Source organism: Motacilla alba, chromosome 9 (genome assembly GCF_015832195.1).
Source record: "Motacilla alba alba isolate MOTALB_02 chromosome 9, Motacilla_alba_V1.0_pri, whole genome shotgun sequence".
Lineage (NCBI taxonomy): Eukaryota > Metazoa > Chordata > Aves > Passeriformes > Motacillidae > Motacilla > Motacilla alba.
In genome coordinates this window covers 20,534,448-20,547,071 of record NC_052024.1, presented here as the reverse complement: position 1 = coordinate 20,547,071, position 12,624 = coordinate 20,534,448, and the positions used below count along the sequence as shown (strand labels likewise).

Genomic DNA, 12,624 nt, shown 5'->3' with positions numbered 1-12,624 from the left:
CATCTCCTCATCCCCTTGCTCCTCACTCACCAGCAAGCAGGGCATGAGCTTCAGAAGCCTTTCTTGCCCTATTGAGAGAACCTTGGTTAACTAAGTTTTCCAGACTTCTGTTCATTGTTTCCACCTGACCTGCACAGTTGTCTCTGCAATTGCTTCATGGTGTATATGAGAGTGTTTTAAGCTACCTGACTATTAAGGGCTGTCTATATTTTGCTACAGTGCTTCTCATTTTCGCTTCTGTTTTGTCGCTGTTATAACTGGAAGCCGTAATTAACCACGTACTTCACATGTGTTACCTGTTACCAAGGCAATATTGTCTTTAAATCTGAGGAGGTGGATTTGCCTTCTTTATATCCCAAGTGCTCTATTCTGATTTCAGATCTGCACCTGCTTAGCAACAAGACGTGTTTGAGGGGCCAGCTGTAACTTCAGCTTAAAAGTACAGCTGAGTTGAGATGTGATTGTCCTTAAAACACCAAAGTTTTAAGTATTTAATAGTATCTAAGTATTTAGCAGTACATCTATATATTAGAATTATATTAGTCTCTTAGACCCCAGCGGGGTCTATTTCTTTCTCAAAAAACTTGTTTTGCATACAAAACTGTAAGTGTTGGCCTTTGCATGGAGTAACCAAATTGTTATGATTTATGGTAAGTGGAGTGATCTATATATATTTATTTATATATATAGTACAGTATGTACTGTGTAAGAAATCCCCATTCCTGCTATAGTCTAAGTGGCTGAAACATGCAACATGTTTTGCCTGGAAGAGTGTAAAGGAAAGGTAAACATGCCTTTCCCTCCCATCACCCCCCAATATTTTTTTTTTAGTGTAGGGATATTCTTTCTTCTCAGCTTCATTGTGTTCATCTGCTATTTGCTGCCAGGCATACCAGCACATGCACAGTTATACCAAATAAGTTGCCCTCCACCTTATCTTATGCTGAAGAGCCCTTCTGGCTTCCCTAGTTCTCTACTTTGAGGTCTTTAACTAAACTCTTCTTTGCCAGGGAGAAACTCTGTGCAGATGAAAAGCAGACTGTAGAAGGACATAATAATTATACCAGCAGAAAAATGTCAGCAGACTAATGTAGGTCCCCTATAGGGGTTTGAATCATCTTATGAAAAGTGAAGCCATTAAATAAAACAAAATGTTAGAGATTTTGTTGGGAGTGAGAGAAACAGCAAAATGTTCTTCCTGCTGTATCTCTGACGTTCAGCAATTTTTGGCTGAGTGAAAACAGCAGGCTATCTTTCTGAGTTAGCAGAGCTCAGATGTATATAAAGGTTTCTTAAGGAGAAAAATGTGAACCATGCCCTGGCAGAAGTACTTGTCGGGTATTTTATCATAAATTTAAAAAAAATAAAATAATCTGCAGCACAATCCTGGGAACAAATGAGCTCAGAAGAACTGCAGAAGCTTGCCAGGATCATCTGGTCTTTTGCCTTTGAATGCAGGCTCAATTAAAACCCAGAATTACAAGGCCAATCTATGTGGTTTCGTTAATGGGGGAGAAAATAAAATAATCAAGTGCTGGGAAAATACCTAGTGATGTGTGACCCCCCCCAATTCTTACAGAATTAATATTCGTGGTTTTACTGTGTTTATTCAAACGTACTGTTTATAACTACTTTATTAATAGTCTTTTGAAACACTCCTGACATTGCCCATGTTCCACTGAAGGAGAAATGGAGGCTCTGTTCACAGACTTTCTGTGAATAGGCTCTCGCTATTTGAAGAGGAATAGACATATTCTTTGACAAGTGTGCAAAGAGGAAAAAAAAAATCTGTCTCTGAGTGGGAGTCCAGTTTTTTCCCCTGTATCTCACTGAAATATTGTAAGAAAGGATTCTTGCATTACATCAACCACAAATGACATGAGAATTTTTTAAAGTTACTTCTGAAGCTGATACCCAGGAGAATTGTTCATGCAGAAGATATTTTTAAATTTTCAAAGAAAAGTCAGAGTGTAACTCTTGTTTCAGTCCCAGACTTTCTTTTTAATCTGTCCTGTCTCTGCTGGGTCTAATGATATAGATGAACCTTTTCTGTCCTTTTGTCCTTCCTTCCTAATGCAGTGTTAATTCACTGACAATAAAGCCTTTGATGCTGAGGTCTGTGTAAGGCAGGTGTTCCTTCACCCTGTGCCAGGTAGCACCAGCTCTCAAAGGGATTTTTCCAGAGAACACAATAGCTTGAGGAGAAACTGCTGGTTGACCCTTTAGAGCGTGTACTGTGTGAGCTCTTAAATCAAAGCTGTTAATGGTGAGGATGTAAAAACTCTTGGAGCACTAACAGTGCCAGAGTATCTTGCAAGACCTGCCATTCAAGACCGTAATAAGGGATTGTTAGTTAGGGGTCATTATTTACTACAGATGTAATTAAACTGTGGCTGCAAGGGTGCATCACAGGGGTGATGATGAGAGGTGGATATGAAGGACTGATAGAAGGTGGGCAAGTGCTTAGTCTGTAAGATTGTGCAGGAGAAACCAGTGGCCAAATTTGTGGAAAACAGCCTCATTTCTACCTTGAGATTTTTCCTAGCCATTTGGTGGTCTTTGGGAATTACCTCATTTGTGTGTGTAATATCCTACTGGTAGAACCCATGAGGCTTGGGCAAAGGAAACCCAAGCTCTGTTCTGGTTTAGTTATCAGTACTTAGCTCTTTACAAGCCTCGTATTTTCCCATCTCTTGTTTGCAGCATGAGGTGGTTTCTGCATCCTGAATGAATAGAGTTTGGATCTGCAACATCTTTATGGCAGTGACTAATGCAGGAGCCAGAAAGCAACATTTGGTTTGAAGGTCCCACAGTCAGCCACAGCCTCATCTCAGCCATGTTTGTATCATGTAATAGAATTCCACCAAAGCCAATGGCTTTGTTCTGGGTCTTATACAATGCAATTGAAATCAGGCTCTGTCTCAAAGCATACAGAGCTGACATTAAAAAAAGCAAAGAACCAAAACCATACATTTTTAAATTAAGAAAAAGCTGTAATGTGGGTAACAAGTACAATCACCAGCTCCTTGGTGACAAAATATGACATTTTAAAGGAGAGCCTTACAGCATCATAACTGAGTTCAAACCACTCACTTGCAACAAGTTAAAACCTGAAAATCAACAGCTTGGAGTGGCCTTATCCATTCATTCTTTTTGAAAGAAGGCTCAAGAGACATAAAGACCTTGTGGTTTTGGTTGTCTGCTCAGGGATGTGACAGCTACAGGTATCTTCCAGTTCTCATAAGAATAAATGAGAATAATACGTGTGGTGTTGGAATGCATGGCCTAGGTAGGACCCTGCTGCAAGATCAGCTCAGCAATGCAGGGGAGTGAAACAGATTTTCCTATGCCTGGGCTGGAAGGTGTTCCAATTACAAACTACATTTAGCAGAATACAGCTAAATAAAAATTGCCTACGTCATATACTGCAGCTAGATGTATTCCTGAAGCACTTTAAATTAAAAAGCCTTTACGATTCTAAACAACCCATATGTCTGTCAAAGCTGTCATTGTGCTGCAGCAAGTAAAGAAAACAAAATTTAATTTGTGATGAAGCTTCCCCTGGCTGAAAGCACAAGTCTTCCCCATCCTCTGCTCACTCTGCAGCTCACTCTCTCTGACTCCTCATAAAATGCTTTGCATTTCCCTTTGAATCACGTCAAGTTAATTTTATGGCAAACAATCTCTGTTTTCTGAAACACAGAGAAGAAATATAATTATTGCTGGGTGGAGGGTGAAGGAGAGTTGGAAGCAAACTGAACAGGGCGCTGGAAATTGTTTTTTGGGCACCGGTGCTGGGAAGATTCCAGCCACCTAAGCAAAAAATATCTCAAAAATGTAATTAATTATAAATGGGCAGCTTTGTAGTATAATTCTAAGATCAGAAGGAGAAAGCAACATCCTACTATCAAAAATAATACTAAAAAAAACCCCAACAAACATTACTCAGCAGATGATCATTTTGGTAAATAATCCACTGTTTGGCTCATTATCAGATGTAAGTAAAGAGATGTTCCCTTGCTTTAGTTTTCAAATTTTTTTAATGGGACAAGGTGAGATTTTAGGATGTTTAACTCTGACCTCATTCTGTTTCTACTGTGATCAGTGAGGAGTTTGCTATGGGGACAATCTGTTGAGGCCAAATCAACACATTGGCAGCTCTTACCCGAAGGTGTGATCCTCACACCAACGTGCCATTCTTGTTCCTGTAAATCCATCCATCCAGTCAGTTCAGCTCTGCTTGCCTGCATGAAGGCAACACATGGTTCAGGATTGACTGAAATACCCACTCTGCTTCCTTTGCTCATGGAGACAGTTTTTAACTTGTTTGTTTTGGTGTTTCTCATGTGCAATTGTTTTCAATTACTTTTGATGTAAGTGGCACTACAAGCAAGTGAGGCTGGCAAGATCTGGTCCTCATTGCAAACATTTCACACTTGTAATCATCTAAATTGCCTTGTGAAATTGTTCATTAGATAAAAATTAATAAATCCTATAAACGAAATCCAATGCACCGTTAGGCTGTTGACATTACATTTGGCATAAAAACATAGTTGTAAATGAGTCATCTGAGTACACATTGATTTGGGGCCAAACCTTGAGGTCCTTGGACAAATTTTAAACCACTGTTTACTCTGGAAAGTCTATTGAATGGGCGGGATAACAGTGGTCTAAGTTTTAGCTACAAGACCTGTTGGTGAAGATTTAATTTTTATATGAAAACATCCCCCTGCTGCAAGCAGAGTCTGGAGGAGAATGGACTTCTCCATTTTCCTGGTTCTGACTGTCCAAAATATATCAATGTGTAAAATAGCAACATTAGAGTGATTTCTGTGCAAAGCTTCCTGTCTGGGACCTTGGAGAGACAGTGTTAGGGAGGGTGACATGGCACTGAAACTGGCTGATGGTGCAAAATTAGTGGGGAGCACCCAGCACTGTAATTATTTCTTGTTTTCCCATTTGAGAAATCCAGAGGATTCAGGTTGGCATTGCAGGTCACCCCGGCTGCATTTTCCTCTATGAAATATTTCAAGTTTTTATGCACATATACCTACGAATGTTCTAATAGACCCTAGGGTTGCCTCAAGCTGTAGTTTGATGAGAAAGATAGGGGACCAAACTAAAGGTATATATTTAATTGGAATAGTAATGAGAGGAAAATACTTTTCTCCTTTGTCACAGGATGAAACGCAAATAACACTTTTCAAATCGATGGAGCTACTTCACAATCATATCAACAGCTCTGAAAACTGAGCTTGGCCTCAAGCTTTGGGACTTTGTCGTCACTGTAGGGAAAAAATGGCTGTGAGTTGTCTTGGATGAATTAAAAAAAGGTTAGAAAGTGAGTGATTCTGTAAACATTATTTTAGTCTATCGACAGATGGGAGAAATGGAGAACAGGTTGTAAAAGTATAAGCTCAAGCATTATTAATATTGTACTGTTGCTGAGCCAACTCGTAGAGGAACTGAAAACAACATCCCATTGGTTAAGTAATCACTACACATATGCTTTTGGAGATTAATACTTGGGAGTTTTCAAAGCTTTTATATGTGTCAGTTCTGCTGAAAGGATGAAACTGCAAAAATGCACTGGTAGCAAGTTTAAAGCATTAATAGTGATATCAGATGCACTTTAAGGATAATCACGACTCCTTTACATCCAGTAGACCTCGTAGCCTCAGATATGGAAATCAGACTTTTGACAACCAAAAATGTTTGAGAAAGTGGGAAAGGACCAAAGAATGTTGTATAATATTTTCAACTCTGGTAGCTGTTTCATGCTTTGGTTTTGAGTGCTCTGTTCTGTGCTACACAAAAGCCCTACAGGTGAACTTAAAACTGGTTGCATAATTACTGTGGCTTCATCCCTTTCCTATCATGGTGACTGAATTTTTAGGGTCACCTTTATTTTTCATTTACTTTTAAGTAATAGCACTGCTTTATTACAGTAAAGCATTAAGATATTTCAATAATAACAATTAGATGTAACTTAGAGTCCTCAAAAATTATCTCCATGGAAGTCACAAGTTTGTGTTTGGGGTAATAACATTGATTGACATTTACTTCCATCTGCATGATTTACGCATGTGCTTAATTCTAGATAGAGTTTGGACGTGTGACAAGATGTGCAGATATAGAAAACCAAAGTTTCCTATCCACAACATCTTGTATGGTTTTGGAATACCTTTATTCCATGTTATAGTCACTGCTGGGCAGCTGAACTCTTCCATCATTAATGAAGAAGGGGACAAAGCTTGGCTGCTGGCCAGTGTGAGCTTTAAGATACGTGATTTAAAAATCACCATGCAAAAGAAGATTTATTTTGAGTGAGATCAAATTTGGCCTTGATTTAAGTTTGTTTATTAACAAACTTGAGTCCTTTGTGGGAACCAGATGGGGAAATCACCAACACCTCACAGGCTCACGCCCCCTGCTTGAACACTCGTGGTGTCAAGCTGTGCTCGTAGAGATTTGTCAGATGAGACCATATTTAACTGTTTCACCAAATCTACATGTATTAAAATATAACAGTAAAAATCTAGGGTCTTGTTTTGATTGTTAATGATTAGTGCTGACTGGAACTACTTAGGAAACTGTGTCTGGGTACAGAGGTGCCTGCAGTTGTGATGGAAACTGGGTCAAAATTATCAGCTTTTAAAAATCCCCTGAAATAACTATTTGCCTTGCTGGCAAAATATTAATCTGTGAGGTTCTTTTCTGGATATCTGGATTCAGTGCCTGAAACCTGTAAAGGGAGACTGCAGAGTCCTGATTACACAGGAGGCAAATCAGGCCCACACAAAGCCTTTTCCTTTTTTTCCCCTTACTGTACCTAAAATTTCAGATGGAAATTTAACTTTGTGACACAATTGACCTAAGGATAATATTATTGTTTAATATGATTATGGGTTGCACAAGTCTAAAGAGTTATATTTCACATGTGAATGTGTCCACTTTGAACCCTAATGCTTATGAGGGAAATAAGAACAAATGCTAGATCAGTGAATTAAGGCAAAAAAAGACAAATTCACTCAGAAAGCCCCAGGATCTGAAACTGAAGTTTAAGCACTTCAAGAAACTGTTGGGCATTGTTTCTGAGCTAAGTTGTCCCTCCCTTTTCCACAATTTACTGTCAGGAGGTCTTCAGCTGCCCAGAACCCTTGAAAGTCAAACCATTTTCAGAGTCCAAAGTATGAAATTGCACTCCTTTTAATATATTTGCCAATAACTTATTGATATTTAATATGCATACTTATGTACCTCTTATTAATGTAACTCCTGCTGTTATGAAACTTTAAGCTACAATCATGTATTGAATAAGTAATTAATCCAAAAAGAAAACATAAAGCTCTTACCCTCTGTCTCAAAAGTCCCAGGCATCTGCACTTTGCTTTCTGTCTAGAGGTTGTGGATGAGGATGTGAATTTTGGAGCTAAGCAAGCTGACAATTTCTTTTCAAAGTCATCCTTTCTGCAATTCATTTTCAGCCTTTTCAGTCTCCCTTGGACAGTCACAAAAGACAGCTTTATTATGCAGTTCTAGTCCCCTATTTTTGTACATATCATTTTCTGTTTGTCATGTTTAGGGCACCTTCATTTCCTCTGTCTCACAGAAGCAGAGATGATTACATTAAGTGTGGAAGTCTTCTCTTTTTACTTTTGGTCAGTAAACCATAGAACTATTTTCCATTATTCTTTATACATTTTGGTGGGATGGTTCTGGTTGAGAGTTAATGTGGCAAGACCCACATGGTAACAAAGAACTACTATTACAAGCTGGGGAAGGGTAAACTTGTATTAATAAAGTGACTTTATGTTGTCCTTGGGAGATGTATTAGGTACTTGCTGCCTTACAGCATCTTCCACATAAATCCTCAGCAAAAGATGTAGGAGTTAGAAGAGACTGGAATATGTTTTCAATCCTGTTTAATCACTGCAAGTAAAGGGAAGGTATTAGAAATACCCCTGAGGCTAATCCTGACAAATCACCCTCATTCTGAAAGGTGGAACCGATATGTGAGGCCGTGTTACATTTGAGTTTCCACTCCTTGCAGAACCTGAGTGAGCCTGGATCCACCAGCCTTACACAGGGACTTTGTGAACTTGATCATCTGGATGCCCAGTTTAAAGCTCTTAAGGAATTCAGGCACTGCAGTGTTAGGGATTATGTGGATAGTTTATTGGCCAGGAGGTTAAATCCGCTTCTCAAGATGGGAATGCCAAATTAACAATCACTTCAGAAACGTGTCTGACTCACCTTCCTGACACACAGAGCTGTCCCCTACACCTGCCTTCCTGTCCCCTCTGTGTCTGCCCCAGTGCAGGGCCTCTCCTGCTGCCAGTGCTGGCACTGAAGTGAAGGGCTGATGGCTGATTTTCCCAAGCTAAAACAACTGTACAGATTCCCAGCTGAAAATCCTGTGCTGCAGGAGGTACTGTGCTGTAGGAACAGCTGCTCCCAGCTCTGTCCTTTCTCTCTGGAGGGTCCTCTCTCCTCACAACATCCATGGCTCCACCTGAGCGTGTGGAAAAATGTGCCCACCTCTGTTTGTGGTGTACATGTGGGGAGGGGGCTGCCTTTCCTAGACACCCTCAGAGATCTGAGGGTGTCTGCCATAATAATGCATCTGCCAACCCATTTTTGGGGCTTGTTCTGCTCTGCCCAGTGCCACACTGCAGATGGGAGCATCTGCCCTTGCTGTCTTAGCCACTCAGCAGCAGCTAAGGATGAGATTGCATATTCCAAAGTCACAAACATTGCTCCAGAGGATAAATCAAGGTCTTGTTTAATTTGAAAACGGAAACAAAATATTTTCATGCACTGGACTTTGGGGAAAGCATTCTGGTTTGGAACCCTGTTAGTTACACTACCTGAGGGCTTCAGAACAGCATCATGTTTGACAAACAGGTGCTGTCTTTGGAATCTCTACAGGATTTCCAGATGGCTCTACATCCAACATGGCCATTAAGGAATAAAACTGTTCTTCCACTTGCACCGATTTCTCAGGTGTGGTATTTGGATTTTACTGTAAACATGTGTGTCTCATACAAGAATTGGGAAGAATCTTTCCTGGACTCAGCCTTAACTTAATCCTTGATTTTTTTAGAGGTTTTTTTCTTCTTTTGTTGGAGAAAATGGGTTTAAGAGAGTTTAATGCTCTTCACCTTCAGCCCTCAAAATTCAACAATACGCAATTGCTGGGAAGTGATTTTTATTTCCCCACTGGAAAATAGTGTGTGAAATAGTCCTTCACGAGGACATATTTCCCAGTTGAGGAAGCCCTAAAGAGTTTACCTCTGTTTCTTCCCACCTTTCCACTTTGCCTAGGAAGACCTACTGCATCTCTTGCCTTACCCTCTCCTTGTGTCTGCCTCCTGTGCACCCATATACTTAAGACCTGTTTTGAATCTCACACTTCCCCTTGAAGTTTTTCCACACCCATCTGCTTGCACATCCTTGACAGCCTCATCCATTCACCTTGTGAGGGATAAAACAAGTCACAAATGCCACTGCCTGTACAGTACATGTGTGATTCCCCCAGGTGAGCCAGGAGGTTTGCTTCCTGCCCTAGCTGGATGGACCCATCATTTGTCTCCATTGCTCAGGGTGACATTTTGTGATTCCCAACTTCCAAGGAGAAAAAAACCCAAACACCTGCTTTTCATTTGCTGGAATATGCAAATGATATGGCTATAAACCACTACTAGTTAAGAAGATTGTGAGCTTTTTATTTTGTTTTCCCTCTCTATTCTGAGTGCAAGCTTGTACAGGGCTCACAGGAGAGACTGCTTACGGTGCTGTAAACTGGGGCTTGCTCCAGTAACCTGGTGATCTACTGACACAAGTGGTTCCCAGGGAACTTGTTTTTAAATTTAAAAAATCATAGAATAACTTCTCTAGAAAAGCCCTGGAAAACAAGACTGACCAATTCTGATTTAGCTTTTGCTAAGCCTTCAGTGTGTAAACTGCTCCCTCTCTAGCCCCTGGTGCCTGTGTTTACATCCCTGGACTGTATATTGCTGTTTGCCTAATGAAATGCTGCTCTGGAAGATTTATGGGTGCACATTAATAGAATAATTAAAGGTCTTGGAAAGTCTCAGATGAAATCTGTACCAGGTCAAGGGGGGAAAAAGCAGAGAGGGGGAAGTGAGAGGTGGGAGGGGATGTGCCTGCATCCATGGCCTGTTGGGTGCCCTGCCCGCTTGGGGTGAGGGGTGCGGGCAGGGGAAGCACAGCAGAGAGCCGGGGCCGGTATCCCTGCTGGGAACAGCGTCCTGGGGAGTGTTTGCCCTCAGGGGTGACAGCGCAGAGAGACAGCAGCGTCTGGCCGACCTTTCCCGCCTCAGGGAGGGAGAGGAAGGGAGGAGAGGCGGCAGCAGCAGCACCCACCGCATCCGGTAGCCGAACCCCCGCGCCCCGACGCGGGCAGAGCGGCGCCAACTTTGCGCGCCCCCCCCGGCGGGGCCGCGCATCCCCCGCGGGGGCGCGCACGGGCGCGGTGTGAGCGCGCAGGTGCCGCGGGGCGCGGAGCGCGGCTGCACCGCAGCGGCGGCGCGGGGGGCGGCTGCTGCTGGGCTGCCGGATGGATGGAGAGCTAGATGGATGGCTGGCTGGCTGCGAGACATCCCGCCATCCCATTTGTGCTCTCCTCACGCGTCTTTCCTCCCTGCCTTTTGGGTTTTGTTTTTGGTTGGTTTTTTTTTTTCTTTTTTTTTTTTTTTTTCCCTCCCCTTCAAAATCTCCCTGGGAATTTTGATTTGCAGGGTTTTTTTTCTCTTCTCTCTCTCTCCTTCCTGCTGAGGATACGTTTTGCTTGCCAAGTTTGTAGTGACACCTCTCAGATTCCCCCGCTCCCGGCTTTTTGGATCTGTTACAGTGCCCGGTTGTATATAGATGTACTGTATTTTTTTGCCTTTTTTTTTTTTTTAATTTTTACAAGAAAATGGGAATTCTTTGGGAAGCTAATGGATGCTGAGGAGGACGATCCTAAAAAAAAAAATCTCCTTTTTATCCTGTAAATGAGGTGTACGAAGAAATTCTTAAATTCAGCCATCAATTTAGCTCCATGTTAAGCACCTCGAAGTATTTATGATTGCAGAGCAGGTGCAAACAAGGATTAGGAATAAGGTAAGGGAGCTATTTCTGTCTTTGAGGCAGCAGCATTTGCTCAGGGTTATCAGCAGCTTTTCTTTTTTTTTTTTTTTTTCTTCTGTAGAATCTGAGCTGATTTATTTGCATTTTCAGTGCTGTTCTCCCGTCCTTCTGAGTCATTTCTAATACGTCTGCGTGATTTCCATCACTAAAACATACATTCCTTCTCCCTGGCTGCTCAGGATTTGGGAGTTTCTTGACTGTGCACATGTTTTGGCTGTTATTCGGTAACTGCTTAAAACCACCAATCCTCTGTTTAAAATTATTTCTTACCTTGCACTTTCTCTACCCAGCAGGATTCCTGAAGAACCCATCAAAGCCATAGAAAATTGCAACACAAAAGCACTTTTTTTTTTTTTTTTTTTTTTTTTTGGATTTGCCTTTAAAAAGGAAAGAGAAGTAGTTAAAATTCCCGGAGGGAAAACCAGGGCAGGGCAGGGGGGGGGGTGGTATATAATAATCAGCTTCTCCCTCTAAAAGCAAATGAACTCTCCTCCCTGCTGCTCCCCCTCAGCAGCAGAGTGATTTCTGAGCCTGGTTTCTGGCTGTACTGGGGCTCCCCGGGGTCCTGGGATGCAAGGAGGGAGAAATTCCTGCTGGGAAGGAGGGAGGGATCCCCTGCTTCCCTTCGGAATGCTGCAGGCTGCTCTCTGGCAGCGTGCTTTACTAATTTTTGTTTTATCAGCTCCATTTAGGGATATAAATGGCACGAGCAAGGATATCAATTACCAGCTAACAGCGGCGCTAGCCCGTGTTTTATGGGATTTAATGATTTCTCTTGTTTTGAAAAAGCTCTTGTGACGCCAACAATAAAGAACTCCATAAATCATCTAAATGAATTGTGTTCCAGCAAAGGAAATTTTTAGTCTTTTGCTGGGTATCTCCTGCTCCTGATAATTAATATTGCATTAACAGTTGTGAGCGGTTTGTGCTAATAAAGGTGCCATTACTAAAAAGTGGCTCTCTTGCTGTGGGTCCCATGTTTACTGAAGTCCCACGGAGTGCCTGAGCTGTGGCTGGCTGCTGTCCTCTCCTCTGGAATCAGATCAGGTGATGGGAAGTGAGCATAGTGTGGGAACCTACCTGTGTGAGGAAGGGACACCTTCCCTGGCAGTGCCAGGAGTGAAACCCATGAACAGCTTGCTCCAGTCAGGCTGAAAGCAGGAGGAATCATCACTTAGGCCTTCTGATTGTATGTTTTGATTAAAAGATGAGCGAATGAAGTTGTTGATTTTTTTTCTCTTTTTTCCCCTTCTTTTTTTTAATTTTTATTTTCAATTCTGATGATTTTATCATCAGCTTTTTAAACCCTCTTAAAAACAAGCAGGAGCTATGGATTTCAGTCCTTCAGCAGAGTAGAGCAGTGTTCCTGCAGTGCTGTGAGGAAAGCTCCTCTTTCATGTTATCCTTTTCTGTTGCTTTGTTTCCACCTTCTCCTGCTTTCATGAACATGTATTTTTTAGCCAATATTTA

The 12,624-nt window shown here is 41.7% G+C and overlaps 1 protein-coding gene across 2 annotated transcripts in view; it reads left to right on the top strand.

Moving 5' to 3' along the window:
* The window catches only part of NLGN1 (neuroligin 1), a 425,895-nt gene that overhangs the window by 37,662 nt on the left and 375,609 nt on the right, over window positions 1–12,624 (top strand). The window contains exon 1 of one of the 2 annotated variants that reach the window (XM_038145938.1): window positions 10,580–11,127. The exons of the other annotated variant lie outside the window; for it this stretch is intronic. The gene's annotated coding sequence lies outside the window, so the exon portion shown is untranslated. Of the gene's footprint in view, window positions 1–10,579; window positions 11,128–12,624 lie in introns of those variants that run through there. 2 annotated transcript variants of the gene reach the window in all.